Raw genomic sequence first — 27,585 nt, forward strand, 5'->3', positions numbered from 1 at the left:
AACAGTCTCAGGGACAGCTTTGGCAGTTACAGTGCCTTTATGAAAGTATTCACACTCCTTGATTTTTTTGCAGCCTGAATTTAAAATGGATGACATTGAGATTTTTTTGGTCACACACAATACCACATAAAGTCAAAATGTTTACTAATTAATAACAAATGAAAAGCAGAAATGTCTTGAGTCAATAAGTATTCAACCCCTTTGTTATGGCAAGCCTAAATAAGTTCAGGAGTAAAAATGTGCTTAACCTTTCTAGCGCTAGTGGAACCCCTCGACAACATTCCACTGAAAAGGCAGCGTGCGAAATTCAAAGTAATTTTTTTGAAATATGTAACTTTCACACACTAACAAGTCCAATACAGCAAATGAAAGATAAACATATTGTTAATCTACCCATTGTGTCCGATTTCAAAAATGCTTTAGAGCTAAAGCACAACATATGATTATGTTAGGTCATAGCAAAGTCGAAAAAACACACAGACATTTTTCCAGCCAAAGATAGGAGTCACAAAAAGCAGAAATATAGATAAAATGAATCACTAACCTTTGATGATCTTTATTAGATGACACTCATAGGACATCATGTTACACAATACATGTATGTTTTGTTCGATAAAGTTCATATTTATATCCAAAACCTCAGTTTACATTAGCGCCTTACGTGCAGTAATGTTTTGATTCCAAAACATCCAGTGATTTTGCAGAAATACTCATAATAAACATTGATAAAAGAAACAAGTGTTATTCACATAATTAAATATAGACTTCTCCTTAAGGCAACCGCTGTGTCAGATTTTTTTTTAACTTTACGGAAAAAGCATAACCTGAGAACGGCGCTCAGAACCCAAAACAGCCAGAGGAATATCCGCCATTTTGGAATCAACAAAGTTAGAAACAACACCATAAATATTCACTTACCTTTGATGATCTTCATCAGAAGCTACTCCCAGGAATCCCAGTTCGACAATAAATGACTGATTTGTTCCATAAGGTTCCATCATTTGTGTCCAAATAGCCACTTCTTGTTAGCGTGTTCAGCCCAGTAATCCATCTTCATGAGGCGCGAGCATTTCGTCCAGACAAAAACTTGAAAAGTTCCGTTACAGTCTTTTAGAAACATGTAAAACGATGTATGTAATCAATCTTTAGGATGTTTTTAACATAAAACATCAATAATGTTCCAACCGGAGAATTCCTTTGTCTTCAGAAAAGCATTGGAATGAGAAGTAAATCTGTCGGGAGCGCGCGTCATGAGACCAAGTCTCTCTGCCAGACCACTGACTCAAAGAGGTCTCATGAGCCCCTTCTTTATAGTAGAATCCTCATTCAAGTTTATAAAGATGGTTGACATCTAGTGGAAGCCCTAGGAAGTGCAACCTCATCCATATCTCAATGTGTATTCAGTAGGCCAAGCTTTGAAAAACTACAAACCTCAGATGTCCCACTTCCTGGTTGGATTTCTCTCAGGTTTTCACCTGCCGTATGAGTCATGTTATACTCACAGACAATATTCAAACAGTTTTAGAAACTTCAGAGTGTTTTCTATCCAACACCAATAATAATATGCATATACTAGTATGTGGGACAGAGTAGGATGCAGTTCACTCGGGGCACGCTATTCATCCAAAAGTGAAAATGCTGCCCCCTATCCCAAAAAGGTTAACAAGTCACATTAGGTTGTATGGACTTGCTCTGTGGTCAATAATAGTGCTTAACTCTTAGAGCTACCTCCCTACTTTTTTCAATTTTTCAAGCAAGGATATGCATATTCTTTGTACCATTTGAAAGAAAAGACTCTGAAGTTTGTGTAAATGTGAATTGAATGTAGAAGAATATAACACAATAGATCTGGTTTAGATAATACAATGAAAAAAAACGTTTTTTTTTACGTTTTTTATTTATATTGTTGTATCATCATCTTTAAAATGAACAAGATAAAACAAACATTCAGATAGGATGATGGGGACAATTTCAGTGAAAAATATAAGAGGGCAACAGTACTTGTGCAAAGTTGCAGAATGATAACTTCCAAAATGCTACATGACATTTATCATGAAGTCACCCAGGTGTCCCACACAAGTAGCCCAAATGTACCCAAGTGGCCAAATTGGTGAAGGTATACATTTTGAAACAAATAAGTATATACAAAATGCCAAAATGGTATTCTAACACACCCCCCCCCCCAAAAAATTGAGAAAAAAATATGGGAAAAAAAATATATACATTTACAAAATAACATGGATAACTATTTACACACTTTCAATATTTGGAAGACACTCGGTCCTCTATCAAATCAAATCAAAGCTAATATCTCAAAGTGCTGTACAGAAACCCAGCCTAAAACCCCAAACAGCAAGCAATGCAGGTGTAGAAGCACGGTGGCTAGGTAAAACTCCCTAGAAAGGCCAAAACCTAGGAAGAAACCTAGGAAACCTAGAGAGGAACCAGGCTATGAGGGGTGGCCAGTCCTCTTCTTGCTGTGCCGGGTTGAGATTATAACAGAACATGGCCGAGATTTTCTAACATTCATAGATAACCAGCAGGGTCAAATAATAATAATCACAGTAGTTGTAGAGGATGCAACAGGACAGCACCTCAAGAGTAAATATGAACAGTTTAGGGTTCCATAGCCGCAGGCAGAACAGTTGAAACTGGAACAGCAGCAAGGTCAGGTGGACTGGGGACAGCAAGGAGTCATCATGCCAGGTAGTCCTGATGCATGGTCCTAGGGCTCAGGTCCTTCGAGAGAGAGAAAGAGAGAATTAGAGAGAGCATACTTAAATTCACACAGGACTCCAGATAAGACAGAAGAAGTACTCCAGATATAACAAATTGACCCTAGCCCCCGACACATAAACTACTGCAGCATAAATACTGGAGGCTGAGACAGGAGGGGGCAGGAGACACTGTTTCCCCATCCGATGAGACCCCGGACAGGGTCAAACAGGAAGGATATAACATCACCCACTTTGCCAAAGCTCTACACAATATTGTGCTGCTGAGGTATAATAAACAGATATATATATATAGAGTACAGGGAACATAAGGTTGAATATATTATTATAGACCTGCTAGATCTACTGTCTCTTTTATATTATGAAATTTCAGCTAGATCAACTGTCTCTATTATATTATGACAGACCAGCTGTATCTACTGTCTCCATTTCACTTTGGCCATTGTTGTGGGCCTGCCCTTCCCTCAACAGCCTCAAATAGGCTATTTCATGTGGGTTGGGGTGGGGCGGCAGACACATTTCATCACTTTTCAGTACATTTCATTACATTACATTTTTATATATTGCTTCTAAAATATAATAAAATCACAAGTAATATTTTATATTATTAATTTCAAACAAGGGCATTAGCATGAGAAAAACTTACCAGTCCAAAACGGTGACATTGTTCCTCTTCTGCAGGCACAGTTGCAGATTATACACAGTGGCTACAACGGTGTCCTATTCGTTCAAAACATATTCCTCCACTTGGGAATCGCTAAATTAATCATCCTACAACAATCTCTGTCTCACTTTTCCGATCAATTTCTTCTAAAATTGTGTGTACATCTGTATATCTAGACTTAGATTTAGCTTTCCCTGACTTAGTCGCCATACTGATTGATATATAAACAGCTGAATCTGTGCGTTTCCCAAAACAATGCTGTGCGTAAAATGTGTAGCACCTTCCGGAATAAAACTTCAATAGCGAATGACTCTCTTTATGCCGGAGTTTACGACATGGGTTGGTCTTCAAACACACAACCATTGCATATTGCCATTTACCTCAGCTCATTGGCTATCTACCCAGCTAGATTCCAAGACGATCAGTGGTCATTGGGTTAAAATACAGTCAATCAACGAAACAATGGTCCTATCATTGGTGCAAGACTTGTTGTCTTCAAATCGGTTTCTTTCAGTCAATACGTCCTGCGAAATGGCCCATCAGGTTTGGTTGTGTTACAAACAAACCAGTTGATTGCAATGAAACCAAACATGACTGGAAAAGTCACATTTTGTGTGGGTTATTTACCTGGAATGTGTCGTCGAAAATGGAATGAGATGGAATTCACGACACAAGCGGTTCACAAAATGTTTCGTGTTAGGCTACAAAAACAGATTTTATCAAACAAAAGATCATTCATTGTGTTGGGATTGCAAACAGACGAAGATTGTCAAAGGTAAACTATTTATTTTAATGCAGTTTGTGATGTTGTGTAACATTATAATAATGTTAACATTATTATACACTCATTACTCACCATAGCTTGTGGTTTTAGATCCAATATCTATTCATTGACATCAAATATAACTGACAGAAAAAAAGTCCAGAAGACTTTTAAAAATGTATAGTTCACACAAACTCACTCGAGTTCAAAATTGGCAAAGAGAATGAATACACTATGTCTCCAAACAATATAACCTTAAAATCCCAAATGTCTCACTTTGGAGAGTCCACCACACACGGACTGATAAATTCTCCCTGAGTTGTAACACTCCATTTATTTTATTCCTTCTCTATGATGGAACATTTCCCAGTTGGACGGCTTGGAGACAGGCCAACATCTATCCTCAGGTTTTTCCTGTGACAGCACAGCTAGACTGGTGACCTTTTACACAAGGGACATGAGAGAGTGAGAGTGACAAGAGAGTCACAAGGATGCAGTGTTGAGGCATTACTTAGAATCAATAAGTACTCCTGAAATGATGATTATGTGGAGAATGTGAGCATTTGCCAATGTATTTCTAATCTCGTCATAGAAATCAATGTACATTTAATCTGTTATAAGAGCATGGATATTGATCAGTAACGCACAGTAAATCTCTCAGTATCAAGAGTTCAATTAGGACATGGTTACTATCCTCCTGTAATCAGTCACAATTTGACGGTTTATTTCAGATTAACTCAGCTTCAAGTGTGAACAAGGCTGGTAAAAGCAGCTACACTGCGAGATAACAATTGAGTTTGAAACTGCTTCAGTAATGGGAGCTTGAAATTATTTGCAGCGATGATGGTTTTCCTTCCCTTCATTTTAAAGGTGCAAAACGCAAAGATTGCGTTGCAAAAATTCTAATAGTTTGCCTAATTTCAGTTTATGTGACAAATCAAGTAGTGAAAAGAATCATTGTACCATCTAAATCGTTGTATTTTCAGGTGTTTGAAGCTGGTGTTCAAAACCGAAAGTAAAAGATGCAAAATTGTAATTTAAGAACAGGATGAATAGAAATAGTGCACATAGAACATATCTACCGCTCCTTAGACCTTCTGTCAATGAGAAAAACAGATCTATAACTCACATTTCTATGTGAATTTGGTTAGGTCATCCAAAAATGTACATGTTGCAGCTTTAATGAACCTTGGGCGGAATCAGGAGAGCGAGCTTGAGCCCTATAGCCACAATCTTGCTGCTATGTGATGAGCAGGGTTGGGTTACTTTATAAATGTAATCTGTTAGTTTCAGAATTGTAATCAGTAACGTAATTGTTGGACTACCCAAACTCTTACAAAGTCTTACAACTTTATGATTTTAAACCTAACCCTAACCTTAACCACACTGCTAACCCGGATGCCTACCCCCATTAAATGAAAGCACATTTTTGTTTCCAAAAAAAAAATGATTGCAAAATGTCCACTAGATGTGCCAGCTGCACAGTCAATTTTGACTTTGTAGCTGGCCCATCTAGCTGAAATTGCTCAGTTCTTCCTCAAGAACAAGACTCATCCCAATAAACCTCAACCTGCTCAAAAAACATTGGAAGCGGACAAAAATTAATATGACTAATTGAAGGACATCTATTGCAGGATAAATCAGTATTAGAGTTTACATACTGTAGCTGGCCATACATCAATGGTGCATTTTACTTTATGGGTTGGTTATATAGGCTTCTACTAGATAACAATATGAGTAGGCTATATCTTTACATAAAACAAAAAACACAATCTGTCAGATTTCCAGTCACTCTAATTCATTTTCTACCCCTTGATCTTCAAGAATAGGACTTGAAAATACAGGTTACCCAAACTGTTTTACCTGAGCATAATCCCCCCCAAAAGGACTTATTAGCCTGTTGTTTATTATTTTGTTGTCATGGAGAACTGATTAGGCTCATTGCTTCGAGTTGAAAAATAAATGCTTGTTTTGGAATGGCGTGCTTTGGAGCACTACTATTTCCAGGTAAAATATTCATGCCATATGCCTCATTTTCGATAGGCCTTCTGTTTACGTTTTTGTTGGTGACACTGATATCTTGATCATTTGCAGCTGTTTAATTAAAAGTCTGTCAAAAGTGTGCGAGTTTGAGCATGTGTCCATTAGGCCTATGGATATTTTTTTTATCAGCACAAAATAGATTGAGTAATAAAAGCCCTATTCGTGTTCTTCTTAAATTAAACACGTTTTTGACATTTTGGAGCACAACACCACGGGGGAGTTTAGAAGGGAGGAACTCCCTTAAGAACTTTTATTCCATAAGCTGGGATCTGCATTGCAGCTATTGCAATTTTTTCCTGGTTTTCCACTGGTCTCAAAAAAATGATTGACTATTGGGTTAAAATACATATATACATTTGTGAACAGACATCAACAACAACCACAATCCGTAAGGCGCAAATGACTAAATGAGAGAGCAGCAGGTTGATTCATATCAATGCGCTATGTAGATATCAATAATACATTTGAAAGTAATCCTAGAAGTCATCATCTAGTTGTTCGAAACTATCGATAATCTGATTACAATATCGTTGCTGGTAAAGAAACGGATTTCAGTCACAGTTTTTGTTGTAATCCCCAACCCTGGTGATGAGTCCACGAGGGTACCTAGTAAAGACGACTAGCCCTGGGTGACCGAGCTGTCCCTGTGTCTCTTGACCCTAATTGAGTCCGTGATCAACCGTTCATCTCTTCAGAATAAATTTTGGCCCAAACTAAAGCCAGCCAATTACACCATCTAGAAAAGTACAAGGGGACCATGGCTACCCCACAAGTAAAACAATGAATAGCCAGCCACCCTAGTAGTCGTCTGGTGTAGTACAATGACGTAGAGCACAGAGAGGGGAACCTTAGGGCTAGGTTATGAGAATTGAGCATTTTTCAAACACCTGAATGTTTTTTCCTGCAATATAGAGCCATAATTATTATGCCTAATTATATGTAAAAAATATTGATATATTTTTAATTAATGATGCACATTGATTATTTAAGAAATTGTATTCCTTAAGAGTGTAGTACAACTGCCACACTGGTATATTTAGTCTATTCTAAACTTTTCCAGCAGGCATGCAAGCTAAGATAGTTAGACAAGCTACTCTAACTTGATTGATAGCCTGAAATGGCTTGGTAGATAGTTATGAGGTTGGAATTTGGGAGATTGGGAACCTACCCAACTACAAAAACAATTATAGGCGGATAGTATTATAGAGCAACAATACAAATGGTTTGCCTTATTTATTAATTGATTCATAGGTTGATCAAATTTATTTAGAAACATACTGTACCTTCAGCGAGTCCTGCCCATTACCGGCAGCTAAAATCAAATCAAATGCTATGTGTGTCTCTCGACACTCTCTCTCCTCCTCCACTTATAATACTGTCCGCATGCATATCTTTGCTCTGTGGTGCACCTTGGTAGGAACCACTTACTAGAGAGAATGGGTGGGGCTACTCTTTGCCTGGTCCAGTCAGCGTTTCCCATCCGCAAAATACCGCTGACAGATCTTTTTATGAATAATTATGATGAAACGTGGGCTCAATAACTAAGTTTAGTGACCAATTTAACATCAGATGTTTTTTTAAACAGGACAATCTGAGGGGCCACATGCCCTTGTGTCCCTATGGGCATGACGCATCTGGTGCTTACCTTTATCGTTGAGGGAAACCAACACTGGCTTGTCTCCTGTGGAGATGGCACAACCATGATGAAAGGCTCAGGGAAACCTACTTGGATAAAGGTTAACACATACTGTCATGACGTGACTTTCATTAATCTGATGACTGTTATTTTTTTTAATCCACTAACATGTTTAATTGTTACCCAAATAAATGTAACAATGAACTCATTAGGATTCGGGGCACCACGGACGAAGTTGTTTAACTAGTTGCCATCTCCCGAATTAAACTCTAGAAGTTATATATTGATACCAGTCACTTATTAATCATTACCCCATATCAGTCTAAAAATCTGAACGGTTGCAACCTTCTTGGATCTGCAAAAACCCCAGCCTTGAGCATTATTCAGTACTACACAATTATTATTATTATTTAATTATTTATTTACTAGCTAACTAAACAATAACACAGAATATACATACACACATGAGACAGAGTTCCCTAGTGGACTGGCAAAATATGACGGCTTGTTACTAATATGGAGAGGGGGTGGGGAAAAGGGAAATACAGAAAAAGGGACATTTATCATGGATACATTCTTGGACTGTCCTCACATTAATCATACACCTTGCACACAAACCGCCACCCATTTGGAATATGAAGTAATTCATGTATTTACGTGTTGAATGCCGTTCACTGTTTCTCTGTCGATACGAGCCCTCCTTCAGAAGAGTGCTGGTTTGCTGAGTCTTTCCGGTGGGCCATTTGTACATGCTCTGATTGTCCACCAGAGTTCACAATATCCTTCTTGTCCGGTTTCCAATGAGCTGTTTCCTAAGAACAGCTATTTAACTGTATCAGTGATTGTCTGAGAGGGGAGTTTTCTTCTCCTTTTCCTCAGGTTGATAGTCAAAGTTCCACACCACTTTACATGCACAGCTGCAGACTGGCGGTGTCCTGGTCTAGTCTGGTGAGTTTATTTTCTTCACCTCGTGTTTATCTTAAGTTCTAACCATTTCAAACGTGTGGACCATCTTTCTGGTCTAATGGTTAATTATTCAGGGTTCAGCCCCCGACCATTTTACACACTGCAGCAACTTGGCAATGTTCTGGTCTGATATGTACATTTTTAGCCTGTCCTTTTAAGGACTCTGGTTGAAAAGGGTGGTTGTGTCCCACCTCGACAACAGCCAGTGAAATTGCAGGGCGCCAAATTCAAAACAACAGAAATCCCATAATTAAAATATCTCAAACATACAAGTACTATACACCATTTTAAAGATAACTTCCTGTAAATCCAACCACAGTGTCCGATTTCAAAAAGGCTGTACGGAGAAAGCAGACCATGTGATTATGTTAGGTCAGCGCCTAGTCACAGAAAACCATACAGCCATTTTCCAGCCAAGGAGATGGCTCACAAAAGTCAGAAATAACAATTAAATTAATCACCAACCTTTGATGATCTTCATCAGATGGCACTCACAGAACTTCATGTTACACAATAAATGTGTGTTTTGTTCGATAAAGTTAATCTTTATGTTCAAAAACCTCAGTTGAAATTGACGCGTTATGTACTAGTAATCATTGTCTCAAACAAACATCCGGTAAAAATGCAGAGAGCCACATCAAATTACAGGAATACTCATCATAAACATTGATGATACAAGTGTTTAACATACATTTAAAGATAAACTTCTTCTTAATGCAACCGCTGTGTCAGATTTCAAAAAGGCTTTTCGGCAAAAGTACACCAAGCGATTACGTTACGTCAGCGCCTAGCAAAATGTAGGCCTGCCTGCACTAGAAAGGTTAATAAAAATACTTACATCGTTCTTCATTCAATCAGATTAGATGAAAACTTGACAGCCAAAGGGGGTTTCCTTCCTTAGTTACAATATTTGGTTCATACAATTTTTAATAACATCACAAAATCACAAACAATATGACATTCGTTTTCTACATCTACCTACTGACCATTTCCCACATTCGGATGTTAGAAATATGGTTCCAATGTTCACTTTTTGGACGTTAGAGTTTTGGGCTGGCAAAAATCTCTCTAGACAAAGCTTTTCCTTTGGTTGATACTGAAGAGCAAGCGAGAGAGTCTCTGCTGCATAAAATGTACGACCGGGAGAGAGGTGTCACAAAAGCGGCTCATTCCCCCCTCCCCTCTTCTGTGGGTGAGAGAGGATCTGGCCATTGTCAACTATTGCCAAACTGATCAGAGCCAATGGATCCTCACGTGTAGTCATGAGACACCTCAAACAAACACATCCTCTCAGCACACACTCAAGCAAACACAGACAGTTAAAAGAGACACCATTTCAACACGCACACACTCTCTCTAGTTTTCTCAGCTAACATATCCTTTTCTGCTTTTGCAGTGTCTACACACATTTCCCATTGTGTGCATATCTTCCTCTACCACGAGGGGCCCTGAGAATATGAACAATCTTGTTTTACAGAATTAGCAAAGATATGGCATCCCAATGACATTTATTTATAGGTCCTGCACAGTCATCCTATTTCCCAAGTAAAAATAGCCTTTGAATGAGCAAAACATCACTCATAGTATTTGTACGCTATTAACCTTTTACTGCAGTAGGCTAAACAAGGGTCACACAGGGTGTTTTTGGGTAGTCTTACACAAATCTACTTTGAAACAAAAGTATACACCTCACACACATGGTTATATGGAAAGAAAAGAAGACACCTGTACCATGTCAGATATAGAATGAAAATGTATTACATTTTGAGCTTGCATCCCAATATTACTTTATATACATCACTGAAGGCTGAAATATAACAAAAGCATTTGACATTAAAACACAAAACTGAAATGTTACCTTTTTCCTCATCTTTAATTATCAGGAAGCCTGAAAGAACAGGCTAAGTGGGTTGGGAGCTTATATTCATAAGCTCGCATTGACTGACAGCTCTTTGAAACACCCTTGTCATTGATAGCCAGGTAAACAATGGGCCACATGTCATTCGAGCCTAAATAGTATTCCTCATCCCATTTTCTCTGCAAAATTCTCTCATGGTCAACAGAGCTGATCATGGACTGTTGTATATCAGGCAAAAAGCAGTGATACACAATTGCATTTCTATTGTTTTGTAACTAATTACGGAATCCAATTCACTGATACACTTCTTCACAATAATTAGGGAGTGATCATTATTTATATGAAGGATTCCTGGAGGTTCTCTGAAAATGCATTTCCCTCCCCCTGAAGAAAATATATTTTTGCCTGGCCCTGCTCCGAGCGTTTAAAAAAACAAACATGTAACCCTTCCCCGCCAAAATTATGCATGAAACAAAATCCCTTTTTAGTAGGCTATCAATGTTGAAGTCGCGATTTCTATCAAATCAACCCCTGGTTGAGAACCACTGCTGTATTCATTCCATATTCATGATATCCGCTAGGTGGCATACCAATTTAAGTGTTATAAAGAGCCTTCCACACAAAGGATGAGAACTGTAACGCTAAATAAAAATAACTATACAATGTTGGAGAGCATCCACACTAGAAAAACGTTTATCAATCTACAGCTTACACCTGTTCATCCACTGATCAAAGCATCCGACTGCACGCTGCAGGCCTAATTATTACAGTGGTAACACTGACCATTCATTAGTGCTTCAGGGTGTGTTCATTGTCATAGTGACAACTGCAAATATTACTTCAATGTGGTCTATGTATCCTATTGAAAAATATATTATAGAAACTCGTGTTTTAAATTAAATTCAGCAACCAACACTTTTTGGCCTGCACATCTCTTACATCATGTCGTTGCTTGCCTCGTTGCTCAAGTGGTTTGCAAGTGATTTCCATTTTTCTAATGGATGTCAATCTGTCTTCTTTTTGTCTGGGCTCATCTCTGTCTGTCATGCGCAACAATTTAATACATAGGTGGAGCAATGTTATCATCACTGGCCAGTGATGCACTCTCTCGCCACAACTTTCCCCGCCAGTTTATTTGGCCTAGGCCTATTTTACATTCAGCAATTAGCAAGAGCAAGTCTGCTTCTCTCCACAAAATGCCTATTAGACCTAGTATAACACATTTAAACAAATTAATCTCCTATACCTTTTGTTGCGAATAGATTTTAATGAAATCTGCAGCACTACAGGACCAGGATCTACTACTACTAAAATATTAGCTATTAGGCCCCTCCTAGCTAAATATTAGGGCTATAAATATTTACCTTTCAAGTGCAAGAACAAAAAAATGAGTTCACAGTTTATGAAATGGCAGATCTGTGCATTCCTCAAGGCTGCCCTCTGCAGCAGTTGGCCACGAATAGATCCACTATTGATTTGGCCTAAGTTTTTAGACTATGAATGTATTCTACCAAGGCTACAACAACACAGTGCAATGAGGAATGTGTTATTGTTATCAAGTGAATACACAATTATCGGCTAAGGCTCTAAACTGCAGTGATGTACAATAATTCCATTTTTTTGGAGTCCCATTAGCTGTGTCAATTGCAGCAGCTACTCTTCCTGGGGTCCACATAAACATGTAGCATTACATAACACAGTACATTAATAGACAAGAACAGTTTAAGGACAGGAATAACAAGGACCGGGTTACCGAGATCTATCGAGATTTCCTGCCCAAACCAATTCCCTTTTCCCGGCATAAATGACTGCAGGAAACAGGTCAATTATATAAAATTGTTTATATGAACAGCATGACATGAAATTTCACTTTCAAACTATATGCAATGTATAAATATGTCCTCTCTACGACCTTAGCTCGCCTCTCTGCATGATCAATCATCAACGCTCAGGGTGGGGACAAACAGCCCATCTCAGTATACAGCGCAATGCATGTATACCTATCATCTCATCAGGGTAACTTGTTTTATTGGGACAGGTAGGCCTACATTTACTGCAGCATAGCCAATGCTCAGTAATATAAGAACTGAATACGCACCTACTTTGAACATCTCCATCTGGCTTCTGGGGTTCACCTTATTTTTTAAGTGTAAAGACTATTTTTTTAATTGCAGCTGCAGAGTTTTTATACAACCTATCACTCGAATATCATTGCATTAAATCAGTGCTGACGCGAGCACTCTCTCGCAGTCTTTCTCTCCCTCCAATCAATTATATTCAAATTGCATCCTAAAAATTATGTTCAAGATTGACCTCAAATCAAACCAAAGTTTATTTGTCACGTGCGCCGAATACAACAGGTGTAGACCTTGCAGTGAAATGCTTACTTACAGGCTCTACCCAATAGTGCAAAAAAAGGTATTAGTTGAAAGACAGTGAAAAACAGTAAAGAGGCTATATATAGTAGCGAGGCTATAAAAGTAGCCAGGCTACATACAGACACCGGTTAGTCAGGCTGATTGAAGTAGTATGTACATGTAGATATGGTTAAAGTGACTATGCATATATGATGAACAGAGAGTAGCAGAAGCGTAAAGAGGGGTTGGCGGGTGGTGGGTGGTGGGACATTGCAGATAGCCCGGTTAACCAATGTGCGGGAGCACTGGTTGGTCGGGCCAATTGAGGTAGTATGTACATATGTACATGAATGTATAGTTAAAGTGACTGTGCATATAGGATAAACAGAGACTAGCAACATCGTAAAAGAGGGGTTGGCGGACACACACAATGCAAATAGTCCGGGTAGCAATTTGATTACCTGTTCAGGAGTCTTATGGCTTGGAGGTAAAAACTGTTGAGAAGCCTTTTTGTCCTAGACTTGGCACTCCGGTACCGCTTGCCATGTAGTAGTAGAGAGAACACTCTATGACTGGGGTGGCTGGGGTCTTTGATATTTTTTTTAATAATTTTCTTTGATAATTTTTTCTACACCGCCTGGTGTGGAGGTCCTGGATGGCAGGCAGCTTAGCCCCCGTGATGTACTGGGCTGTACACATTACCCTCTGTAGTGCCTTGCGGTCAGAGGCCGAGCAATTTCCGTACCAGACAGTGATGCACCCAGTCAGAATGCTCTCGATGTTGCAGCTGTAGAACCTTTTGAGGATCTCAGGACCCATGCCAAAACTGTTCAGTTTCCTGAGAGGGAAATAGGCTTTGTCGTGCCCTCTTCACAACTGTCTTGGTGTGTTTGGACCATTCTAGTTTGTTGGTGATGTGGACACCAAGCAACATGAAACTCTCAACTTGCTACACTAAAGCCCCATACACGGTCCTCCTTATCCTGTAGTCCACAATCATCTCCTTAGTCTTGGTTACGTTGAGGGATATATTTTTAATCTGGCACCACCCGGCAAGGTCTATGACCCCCTCCCTATAGGCTGTCTCGTCGTTGTTGGTGATCAGGCCTACCACTGTTGTGTCATCTGCAACTTAATGATGGTGTTGGAGTCGTGCCTGGCCATGCAGTCATGGGTGAACAAGGAGTAAAGGAGGGGACTGAGCACGCAACCCTGGGGGGCTCCTGTGTTGAGGATCAGCGTGGCAGATGCGATGCTACCCACCCTCACCACCTGGGGGCGGCCCATCAGGAAGTCCAGGATCCAGTTGCAGAGGGAAATGTTTAGTCCCAGGATCCTTAGCTTATTGATGAGCTTTGAGGGTACTATGGTGTTGAACGCTGAGCTGTAGTCAATGAATAACATTCTCACATAAGAGTTAATTTTGTCCAGGTGGGAAAGAGCAGTGTGGAGTGCAATAGAGATTGCATCATCTGTCAATCTGTTTGTGCAGTATGCACATTGGAGTGGGTTTAGGGTTTCTGGGATAATGGTGTTGATGTGAGCCATTACCAGCCTTTCAAAGCCCTTCACGGCTAAGGGACTGAGTGCTACGGGTCTGTAGTCATTTAGGCAGGTTACCTTAGTGTTCTTGGGCACAGGGACTATGGTGGTCTGCTTGAAACATGTTGGTATTACAGTCTCAATCAGGGACATGTTGAAAATGTCAGTGAAGACACCTGCCAATTTGTCAGCACATGCCCGGAGCACACATACTGGTAATCCATCTGGCCCCGCAGCCTTGTGTATGTTGACCTGTTTAAAGGTCTTACTCACGTCGGCTACAGAGAGCGTGATCATCGTCCGGAACAGCTGATGATCTCATGCATGCCTCAGTGTTGCTTTCCTCAAAGCGAGCATAGAAGTGATTTAGCTCGTCTGGAAGGCTCATGTCACTGGGCAGCTCGCGGCTGTGCTCCCCTTCGTAGTCTATAATAGTTTGCAAGCCCTGCCACATAAGACGAGCATCGGAGCCGGTGTAGTATGATGCAATCTTAGCCTGTATTGACGCTTTGCCTGTTTGATTGGTCGCCACAGGTCATAGCAGGATTTCTTGTAAGCTTCCGGGTTAGAGTCCTGCAACCTGAAAGCGGCAGCTCTGCCCTTTAAAACCTGTGGGGCAACCCCCCCCCCCGTTCAGCTGAAAAGGTGGCGCAGGGAATTCAAAAATATTAATAATAATAATTTAACTTTCACACATTAACAAGTCCAATACCTCAAATGAAAGATAAACACCTTGTTCATCTACCCATCATGTCAGATTTTTAAAATGTTTTACAGCAAAAACACAACATGTATTTATGTTAGACCACCACCAAACCAAAGGAAAAACGCAGCCATTTTTTTCCAGCCAAAGATAAAATCACAAAAGCAGGATTAGAAATAAAATGAATCACTAACCTCTTGAAAATCTTCATCAGATGACAGTCATATGACATGTTACACAGTACATTTATGTTTTGTTCGATAATATGCATTTTTATATCCACAAATCTCGGTTTACATTGATGCCATGTTCAGAAATTCCTCCAAAATATCCGGAGGAATTTTAGAAAGCTACGCCAGATAACAGAAATACTCATCATAAACTTTGACTAAAGATACATGTTCTACATGTAATTAAAGATACACTGGTTCTTAATGCATCCGCTGTGTCAGATTTTATTAAAACGTTACGGAAAAAGCCTAACATTGCAATAATCTGAGACGGCGCTCAGACGTAACCGCCATGTTGGAGTCAACAGAAATACAAAATTACAACATAAATATTCCCTTACCTTTGATGATCTTTCATCAGAATGTAGTGCAAGGAGTCCTAGTTCCACAATAAATCATTGTTTTGTTCCATAATGTCCAATACTAGTGTCCAAGTAGCTGCATTTGCTATCACTTTCAGCTCACGTGCCCAAAAACTGACTGCTGGTCCAAGATAACTTGCATGAAAACTTCCAAAAGATATATTCCAGGTCGAATAAACTGGTCAAACTAATTAGAGAATCAATCTTCAGGATGTTATGATCATATGCTCCATTACACTTTCTACTGAATGAGGACATCTAGTGGAAGGCGTAGGAAGTGCTTCCAGATCCATATCTTGTTTGGAAAGATGGGGGCGATGACGTCAAATTTGCCCAAACTTTCAGAATTTCACTCCTTGTTTGGAAGATTGCCTGCCCTATGAGTTCTGTTATACTCACATACATAATTCAAACAGTTTTAGATACTTCAGAGTGTTCTCTATCTAATAGTAATAACAATATGCATATATTAGCAATCTAGGACAGAGTTTGATGCAGTTCACTATGGGCATGCAATTCATCCAAAGTGAAAATACTGCCCCCTATCCTCATGAAGTTCTAACTGGGCAAGCCAGTTCAGAACACATTCTTATTTACAATGACATCCTAGGAACGGTGGGTTAACTGCCTTGTTCAGGGGCAGAACAACACATTTTAATCTTGTCAGCTCAGGGATTTGATCTAGCAACCTTTTGGTTACAGGTCCAACACTCTAACCACTAGGCTATCTGCCAGGGATCTTTGAAATATCAAAGGAGATGGAGAAACAAATAATAATACCCCCCTAATCATCATGATTAGCCCCAAATGATGAAGACTACATCAACTGTAAGACAGCAACCCACACAATGGAATGGAAAATATGATTTTCAACTGTAACTTACAAATACTATACACACCGCATCTCACAACATTATTTTGTGTCAGCTGTGTACTGGCAGTTCTCAGACTCAATGTAGGGGGATTAGGGATGGAAGAACAAAAATACAGTGACTATCAGGTGTGTTACAGAAAATATACCGTTCACAAGTCAAAGCAGCCACAGTGTCAGACTCAAAACCCTGGCAAGGCCCATCAAATGTTCTCCACAATTGATAAAGGAACTTGTCCATTGCATACGCTTGACATGATCGTAATTTTCGGTGCAGTCCGTCCACCCGAAATTAAAAGCAATCTCTTCTGTTGAACGTCTTCATTCTTCGGAAAATAGTGTAACATTAAATGAACACTATGGCATCAAGTCATAACACAGTGTGCTTTTTCCGGCATGCCGGTAAGTAGCTTGCTAGCTAAAAGTCACAACACAGATGAAAAGGGGTTAGTTACCAGTATCGTTCTGCCACATTCTGCTTAAGCCAATTTATGGATTGTAAACAAAGTCGTAGGAAAGTCAAAGTCGTAAACATGTAATGACGGTTTTAAGGTGTTACATATTTAAATTAGTTTAGATTATAAGACGCTTCCATTGGTGGGTCTCGACCCCGCCCTGTGCAACTGGGTACTGGACTTCCTGACGGGCCGCCCCCAGGTGGTGAGGGTAGGCAACAACATCTCCTCCCCGCTGATCCTCAACACTGGGGCCCCACAAGGGTGCGTTCTGAGCCCCCTCCTGTACTCCCTGTTCACCCACGACTGCGTGGCCATGCACGCCTCCAACTCAATCATCAAGTTTGCGGACGACACAACAGTGGTAGGCTTGATTACCAACAACGACGAGACGGCCTACAGGGAGGAGGTGAGGGCCCTCGGAGTGTGGTGTCAGGAAAATAACCTCACACTCAACGTCAACAAAACTAAGGAGATGATTGTGGACTTCAGGAAACAGCAGAGGGAACACCCCCATCCACATCGATGAAACAGTAGTGGAGAGGGTAGCAAGTTTTAAGTTCCTCGGCATACACATCACAGACAAACTGAATTGGTCCACTCACACAGACAGCATCGTGAGGAAGGCGCAGCAGCGCCTCTTCAACCTCAGGAGGCTGAAGAAATTCGGCTTGTCACCAAAAGCACTCACAAACTTCTACAGATGCACAATCGAGAGCATCCTGGCGGGCTGTATCACCGCCTGGTATGGCAACTGCACCGCCCTCAACCGTAAGGCTCTCCAGAGGGTAGTGAGGTCTGCACAACGCATCACCGGGGGCAAACTACCTGCCCTCCAGGACACCTACACCACCCGATGCTACAGGAAGGCCATAAAGATCATCAAGGACATCAACCACCCGAGCCACTGCCTGTTCACCCCGCTGTCATCCAGAAGGCGAGGTCAGTACAGGTGCATCAAAGCTGGGACCGAGAGACTGAAAAACAGCTTCTATCTCAAGGCCATCAGACTGTTAAACAGCCACCACTAACATTGAGTGGCTACTGCCAACACACTGTCAATGACACTGACTCTACTCCAGCCACTTTAATCATGGGAATTGATGGGAAATGATGTAAATATATCACTAGCCACTTTAAACAATGCTACCTTATATAATGTTACTTACCCTACATTGTTCATCTCATATGCATACGTTGATACTGTACTCTATATCATCGACTGCATCCTTATGTAATACATGTATCACTAGCCACTTTAACTATGCCACTTGGTTTACATACTTATCTCATATGTATATACTGTACTCGATATCATCTACTGTATCTTGCCTATGCTGCTCTGTACCATCACTCATTCATATATCCTTATGTACATATTCTTTATCCCCTTACACTGTGTATAAGACAGTAGTTTTTTTTTGGAATTGTTAGTTAGATTACTTGCTCGTTATTACTGCATTGTCGGAACTAGAAGCACAAGCATTTCGCTACACTCGCATTAACATCTGCTAACCATGTGTATGTGACAAATAAAATTTGATTTGATTTGAAGTGTTTGGCATTAACTGAGAATATTTAAGGTTAGGGTTAAGTACAGGCATTAACTCCAAATTCTTAAGGTCAGGCATTAACTCCGAATGGTTAAGGCAAGGGTTAAGGTTTGGGATAGGCTTAAAATGAAAATATCAAAAACAACTTTTTAACGCTGGATTTGAACTTGCAACCTTTGGAATCCGAGGCAGATGCTTACACCCATCCACCATGCTTCAGTAAAACCGAAACCTACTGAAAGGTAACAGCGCTCACTATTGCCCCTAGAGGCCGGTTTTCAAGTAATCTCCTGACATCCTCAGACACGGATGGACATCGAATACTGACTTGTATCACGGGTGACCTTGCTGGGGAGGGGACCAGTAATTTTAAAAGCACCTTTGTCAATGTACCAGCTACAGTCATTTTTTCATACTTGGTTCAACCTACTATGACCTGGTTTCATCCATATACCATCTAACTTGATGAAAAACATGATTTTCAATGTTTGGGACCTTTAAATAGCTGAAGCATGTTTAATATGAGAAAAGAGAGTCAGTTGTCACTATTGCTCCTTTAATTAAGAAGTTATAACTACCCTGTGCCTTAAAACATCTAACCAATGCAAAGACCTATTCTTGAAGGCATACACCCCTTGCATCATCCAACATCAAATGGACAGGACTGTAAGTTGAGGGTTAAGCTGTCTATATTAGGACAGCCTCAAGTCTGAAACAAGTCCTGCTTAGATTGAGGCTGTCCTAATATGGACACCGTAGGGGGGTGTTAAATGAAAGCCAGTGATAGGTGATGTCTCTAGCTCAACTTGAGTTGCGGGCTTTTAATAAACATCTATGTTTTATTCTGCATCTGTGACAGTAGAACTACAAGGACTCTGATTAATCCAACAGTGTGTTTAGTGACATTGAGTAGCTCACAAGGCTTTACTAAGTAATTGATTTACAACGTGAGTCAGTTCTAACATGACAGAGCATGGTCAGTTTATTATTGGCAAAGCAAGGCAGATCAGATTGGATACAAATAGAAGTTACTAATGTTACAGTGTGGTGTGAGTGTGTGTGTCGGGGTCTGTCTGTCTTTCTGTCTGCCTGTGTTTGGGTGACTGTGTATCCCTATGCATTTGACACCTCTTTTCACCTCTCAGAGTGTTGTAGTTTAAATTCCAACACATGAAGTTGAAAACAGCTCCCATGAAATCTAGCTGGACCACTGAAATAGTTGTCACAAGCAATTTAAGAAAATTGGTAAGGGGCACAAGTTTGCCATTGGTTAATTAATCACACCTCGGTTTGGATTAGTTCTGCTAAATTGTTTCGTTTGCAAAGTTAGCTGATTAAAACCCAGGCACCTCTGCAAAAAAAGCATCAGAGAGGAGAGGGGACTCAGTAACTTTGTTCACATATTTACATGGTTCCTGAAGGCATGCACAAGACATCAGGGTTTGAATCACAGTGAGGTTTGTGGGGGCTGGGTACACCCATTACAGGGCCTGTCATGCCAAATAGTGTCCACCTGACAAAAACTGCCCCCGTCACAATGGGATTAGCCTGTGTTATAATTCCTCGAATTTTGGAGATCATTACAGCCAAAATGACATTATTTTCATCCCTGCTATGTAAACAAAGATTTCGCAAAAATGTCACTGCATAAACAAGTTTTGTTTAGCTAATAAGATAAATGTTTTCAACTACTGGGTATCTTGTTAACATTTCAACATGAAAAGTCAGGTCTTAAACGGTTCTACGTGTTCAAATTATTATTTTTAAAAAATGTACCTTTATTTTTCTAGGCAACTCAGTTACGAACAATTTCTTATTTTCAATGACGGCCTAGAAACAGTGGGTTAACTGCCTTGTTCAGGGACAGAACGACAGATTTTACAACCTTTTTGGTTACTAGTCCAACACTAACCACTAGGCTTTCACTGAAAACATGTTAACTGCACATTAACTTACCTTTCAGATCGCAAGAGTGAACTCCCATGCAGCTATTATTAGTTCATTAATGGGCAAATCAGTTGAATTCATACACTGGCTTGTCTGGCTGCCGTGTTTTTATTTTGAGCTCGTCTTACTAAAGTATGCTTTCATTAGTCCTATTATGATATTTTCTTCCCATCTTCCTTCCTCCAACACATGGCATATAGGCATAGCTCAGTAATACAGTAAGGCCCTTGTGGTTGAATATAATGCAGGACAACTGAATAATGTTGAACTCACAAATACCAAAAATCAATTAATTAAATGAACACCCTGTGAAAACAACTACCTGGCAATATTTAAGAGTGAAATATGAAAACGTTGCTCTTTTTGTGAAACAGTTGTGTCATGAACTTGTTTATTTTATTCAATATACCGACATGGCAGTTATAGACTGGAATACATGACTATCAACACATCAACAGTAATATACCATTTAGTTTAGAAAAAATAAGTTTGAATGACAAGTAATGTACATAATATAAGAGGGGATGTTCAAAAGAGTCTTAGCAGAAATAGGGTATGGATAAAAAAAAATGTATCTCTCAATTCTGGAATAGAGAGGAGGTGGGTGCTATGGGTTTTGCCCTTCACTTTCCCTCCACAGGCATGCAATCTCAGAAGTGGGACTTAAAGATGGTGATTGCAAAGTCCTGGCACAGCTGCTCTCTTCGCTCTTGGAGTGTTTGCAGTGCTAGTGTACGTAGTTCATCTGTGTATCTCACTGTGCCTAGTATGATATGGCAAGCAGTTTCTTAGCAGATTAGATTAAACATGACAATGACAGTAGCTGTAGATAATGTAATGAAAAGTGGGATCTTGGAGGGTGGTTGGTCACGGAGGACGTCAAATGGATACAGGTCTGGGGAAGAGATACGGTAGTCTTCTCTGAGCATTGCAGAACCCCTAGAACCTGGAGAACAGGAGCAGAATAAAAGGGAAAGCAGAGGAGACAGAAGCATATAACGATGTAGAAAGAAAAGCACACAGGTTATAGGTGAAGTAGGGACGTGCGACATATGCCTAGCGTCCTGGAACAGGTCACATATTGCTTACATCTATCCAACCCGCTCAGGGATAGGCTCTTTCTCAATTTGTCTTTCTTCGATTCCTCACATTCTCTCTCTTCGCCTCCTTTCAACGCGAATTGGAGGAGAATATCTGAGGAAAAAAAAAAAAAAAAAAAAAAAAAAGAGCCACAACCAAATAATTAATGACTGCTGTCACAACTATCGTGTTGCAGGAAAATGAGGTAAAAAACTCATGTGCACATGCACAGATGCTTACCATTAAATGTATGGGTACAGACAAGTGCAGCCATTTGCTTTGCCCTCACTTTGCAATATCTCACATTACTGCTTGTGTTCACATCATGTCACAACGTTTAAGTTAAAAAAAATCTAATTTGAATTGTCACATGCTTCGTAAACAACAGGTGCTGACTAACAGTGACATAAACACATGCCCTTACTCACTCATTTATCATGAGATGACTGCATTACTTTTGATATTGCATGTTAAATTAAGAACATGAGTAAATGTCTAGAGAAATAAGGAAGGGAAGTTCTGCTGGGTTAGAACAGCAGAGCTTTGTAGGTAAAATGTGCTCTTTGGGAAAATATTTAAATGGACATCAATAGAGGGTGTGTTTGTAAATTCAGAGAGTTGTCAGGTTGTTCCTTTGTAAATTCATAGCATTTCACTCTTAGGGCATTCAGAGTGCACACTGACGAAGGAGTAGGGTTGATCTGAGCATTCTGACCTCACAACGGCAACCAAGCACCTAAGCTAACTGGTTAAAGTTGGCTAGCTTGCTAGCTACTTCCAGACAAATGAGAGAACACCTCACTGACCATTTTACTCACCCTAGCAGAGCTGGTTAAGCTGTTTTCATGTTATCTAGAGCGTTGGTGACTGCAACTGTGCTGCTGGCAACATTTTAATAATGTTTTTTTTGTCTACGTTTACTGACACTGGTCATATTCAATGAGTGTTGAGCATTCAAAACTTAATCAGTTACTCTGCACTCTGGCACACTCAGACTAGAGTGCTCTGAAATTGGAGTAGATAGCCAGAGCGAATTTACAAAGCAGCCTTAATATATATTTTGGATAGGGTGGGACCTAATACAATTTCCAAAGTAACATGCTTCGGCACCATCTTAGGCTTGACCAACTAATAATTACTAACTCTCTTAACAAGCCAAATACACTGAAAAGGCATATGCATACACAAATACACAGTGTAAGAGCTCCCTTCTAACCGAAATGACTGGTAACGGACAGGCCGCACATGTTACAAACCCACTGCAGTAATGACCAAACAAAACCGTGTGTGTACATGGTTAAAGGAATTATGAGTCACACCAAGAGAAGCAACCTTTCATACAAACCCACTGACTTATTTACCGATAGACAATCACAATCAGATCATTAATTGTGCAATGTAAACATGGGAAAATATCTGGTTGCCTTACCTCCTGATATGATTTTTGAAGGCTCAGCTCGCTAGGCCCACACCATGGCAGCCTGGTATGGAACAAGAAAAACTACCTATCATGAATGTAGTAATTAACCAATAAATCAATGAATTGACACATACTGTACATAGGTATTCAATAGGTACTGTTATTGCTACAATAATCTGCAACAGGGTTTCCTATGATCTACTAATACCCGTCCCCTTATGCATTTCACTGGTATAGGCCACAGCATGTCCTATACTTCTAGTCCGAAACCAGCCTCTCTAATGGGGGACCCAGGTACAATCTGATAACTTATGATGGCCAAAGATTGATTAAGGGAGTTCACATTTTCCCCATAACCTTTTACAGCTGATATACGTAGTGTATCACTTGCCATAACACTTGTCATAGGCTATTTAGTATAATATAATTAAAATCAACTGATTTTCTACAAACAAATATTACAATACAAAACAAAGTTTACAATAAAGTTTAGCAAGAAAGACAACGTCATTGACCACGTATGGATCATGTTTTGTACTTTATCCACCAATAAATCGGTGAGATTTCAAACAAAAATAGCATAAATAACCTGTATCTGATATAACAGTTTCCCATGTATTTTTACTGCCAGCACCCCTATCACCAAGCGCCTCTCTCTCTCTCAGCACGCCTCAGAACAATCAGAACATAGCAAAAAACTCTATTTTTACTTTCATTATATAGCCCGGGCAGAATTTTGCAAGTTTTATCAATGGCCCTATCAGCGGATGCGAATAGCTTATCGAATTTCATTGTGACGCAGGGGGGGGGGGACATTTTTTGTCAAGTGGACACCTATGAAATAACAGACCCCCAATAAGAATTGAAATATAAATGTGGTCACCAACATAAGTGTCAAAGTTATCCACTTCAGGCAATGCCAAGAGATGCCGGACAACCCCAAGAGATACCGGATATCCCTAGGAGTCAATGTGTAATTTGAACCTTGGTGAGTTTTCTGAGAAGAAAACACTCTTTGGCTGAAAGTTCTCGTTTGACAGCAGAAATATAAAGAACTCAACAATCAATTGCTATCTGATCAATTCAATACATCCTTACTCTCAGGGAGAAAATTGAATCTTTCTGTAGTCTTATGCTGGTTGTCTGTCCTGGCCCAAAGAAATCATAGACATCACATACAGAATCTATTACAACAAGCTTTGACAGTCCAAAATCGTTTAAGTATAGACTGACATTAATAGAGAGACATTTTGCGTGTCTGTTACGTGAACACTGTGAAGCATTTATTTGTGCTGCAATTTCTTAGGCTGGTAACTTAAATTAACTTATCCTCTGCAGCAGAGGTAACTCTGGGTCTTCCTTTCTTGTGGCGGTCCTCAAGAGAGCCAGTTTCATCATAGCGCTTGATGGTTTTTGCGACTGCACCTGAAGAAACTTTCAAAGTTCTTGACATTTGCCGGATTGACTTACCGTCATGTCTTGAAGTAATTATGGACTGTCGTTTCTCTTTACTTATTTGAGCTGTTCTTGCCATAATATGAACTTGGACTTTTACCAAATAGGGCTGTCACAACCCAACTGATTGGCTCAAATGCATTAAGGAAAGAAATTCCACCAATTATCTTTTAACAAGGCACACCTGCTAATTGAAATGCATTCCAGGTGACTAACTAATGATACTGGTATATTTTAATTTGTTTAACATTTTTTTGGGCTACTACATGATTCCATATGTCTTATTTCATTATTCATTTTGATGTCTTCGCTATTCTTCTACAATGTAGAAAATTGTAAAAATAAATAAAAATGCTGGAAAGAGTAGGTGTGTCCAAACGTTTGAAAGGTACTGTATGTTAGTCATAGACATTAAGTGGCTCAGTCAAGGCTGGTAACTGAATACACATGGAAATATTGTTGAGGCCCTAATTGTATTGAAGTCATGTTAGAAAATATTTATTTATGAATCAAACTTGCAAATACCATACACTGACACAAACATATCAACGGATTACAATTTGTTACAGCACAATCCTTAAACCGTCAAACCTTAAAGGGTTCAGATATGCTGCTTTTGTGGACGTTTGGGTTGTCATTGGGTAAAAAACAGTGACTTGTATTCATAATTTCTATTTACTATAGAGGAGGCATTATTGAATTTAGGCCCCAATCGAATTCATTGTGGATAAAGTCAAATGTGCTGCGGGTTCAATTCATATTTTTGAAGACAGATTTTCAAATATGTTTCATTTAAAAAAAATGTAAATGAATGAGTAAGGTGATCTACTCTTAATCCTCCAGTTTAGGCAAGTAAGAGCTTTTGAGGTGAGTGGGAAATATAGCTAGCTCTTGTGTATTGTCATGTATTCCGTCCAGGGTAGGTAGTGGCTGTGTTTCAAATCAAATCGTATTTGTCCCTTGCGACGAATACAACAGGTTACAACCTTACTGTGAAATGCTCACTTTAACCAACAATGCAGTTTTAAGGAAATAGAGTTAAAACCTCTTAAGGATCTCTACAGATCTTTACATTTAACCCAACCCCTCTGAATCAGAGTGGTGCGGGGGGCTGACTTAAAATCGTCATCCATGTCTTCGGTGCCCGGGGAACAGTTGGTTAACTGCCTTGCTCAGGGGCAGAACGACAGATTTTTACCTTGTCAACTCGGGGATTCAATCCAGCAACCTTCCGGTTACTTGCCCAACCACCTGTTACAACATTTTGAATAGATGTATAATAGGTAATTGGATCAGTCTAAAACTTTGCACCTACTCTGCTGCAATCTAGTGGCCAAAGTCTAAATTGCGCCTGGGATAGAATAATTCATTATGGCCTTTCTCTTGCATTTCAAAGATGGTACAAAAAATATACAAAACAATGAATGTTATTTTCTTTGTATTATATTTTTCCCGATCTAATGGGTTGTAATTCTCCTACATTAAATTCACAATTCCACAACCTTCAAAGTGTTTCCTTTCAAATGGTATCAAGATATGCATATCCTTGCATAAGGTCCTGAGCTTCAGGCAGTTAGATTTGGGCATGTCATTTTACCTTTATTTTGAAAATGTAAAAAAGTGGTGGATCCTTAAGAGGTGTTTAACAAACTTGCCTAGTTAAATAATGTTTAAATCAAAAATAAAATATTTAGCAGGCAAGATTTGCTTAGGAATCTTTGGGCAGTCCATGTAGGTGTAGCCAGATGGAGTGCATTGGTTGTGGATATGTACTCATTGGGCTGATGCCAAGTCTCAGTGAGGCAGAGAAAGTCTAAACCTCTATCAGTGATGTCATTCAGTAGTAAGCCTTTGTTGTTTATGGATCTTGCATTTAAAAGCCTCAGTTGAATGACTCTAGAAGTTGCCTGAGGTGCAGCTTGCAGAAGTGGCCAGTGTCCTTTATCATCCACCTCCGGTGTGCATGATGACATGCTAGCCTTTCGAGGGCACACAATAGATTTCAGTTTGTTCATTAGTTTGTACTTACATTCAGTAATCTTGCTCTGATTTGTCATCCTGAGGGACCCACAGATAAAATGTAGCTTGGTTTGTTTGATAAAATCAATTTTTAAATTCAAATGTAGGAACTGGGTTCTAAAGTTTGAGCCCCTGCTGTTTCAAAGTGTTTCCTTTCAAATCATATCAAGAATATGCATATCCTTGCTTCAGGTCCTGAGCTACATGCAGTTAGATTTGGGTATGTCATTTTAGGCGAAATTGAAAAAAAGGGTTCGACCCTTAAGAGGATTAAGCTAGTTATATCTGGTTAAATAAAGGTGAAATTAAAAAAAATGTTTTATCACAGTATCATAGCTAGCTAACTAGCTAGCTACTCACCACACACCCGGCACAGCCATCATGTCATATGTACGTTGTAAGTAATCCATTCCTTGCCATCTTGCACAATGTTGTTGAATGCATTAGAAGTTTGCATCAACTTTATGGAAATCCATTTCCACTCCCATGCTGAGCAAGTGTGTGCGTTGGAGACTTGACAACATGTCCACAACACATGGCAGATGAGGGTGGACCTCACCTTGTTGTCTCTGGGCAATTGCACATCATTAGCAAAAGTGGGCATGTAAGTAATCCATACCCTACCCATCGAAGACCAATAATGTACAAAATGCTCCCCATCATGTTACTGAGACTGCACTTGTGAAGGTGGTAAATTACCTTTTAATGGCATCAGACCAAATCTCCTCGTCCTCCTAGTCCTTAGTGTTATCTGTCGGAAATATATCATTTGTCTCTGTGGATGGTTTGTTCTCTGACAAATCAAAGTTTCAGTTTTCCTCAAGGTTATGTTCTAGGACCAATATTTTTTTCACTATACAGTGCCTCTGGAAATTATTCAGACCCCTTGAATTTTTCCACCTTCTGTTAGGTTACAGCCTTATTCT

The 27,585-nt window shown here is 39.7% G+C and overlaps 1 long non-coding RNA gene across 1 annotated transcript; it reads right to left on the reverse strand.

The window, feature by feature from the left end:
- Nucleotides 1–21,043: 21,043 nt before the first annotated feature.
- Nucleotides 21,044–24,749, reverse strand: LOC112257114. The gene is made up of 4 exons (XR_002954513.2): nucleotides 24,656–24,749; nucleotides 23,195–23,246; nucleotides 21,775–21,879; nucleotides 21,044–21,631 (listed from the first exon to the last, which is right to left on the reverse strand). It is a non-coding gene; the product is annotated as an uncharacterized LOC112257114 (long non-coding RNA).
- Between the last annotated feature and the right edge of the window lie 2,836 nt (nucleotides 24,750–27,585).

Source organism: Oncorhynchus tshawytscha, linkage group LG08, assembly GCF_018296145.1.
Source record: "Oncorhynchus tshawytscha isolate Ot180627B linkage group LG08, Otsh_v2.0, whole genome shotgun sequence".
NCBI lineage: Eukaryota > Metazoa > Chordata > Actinopteri > Salmoniformes > Salmonidae > Oncorhynchus > Oncorhynchus tshawytscha.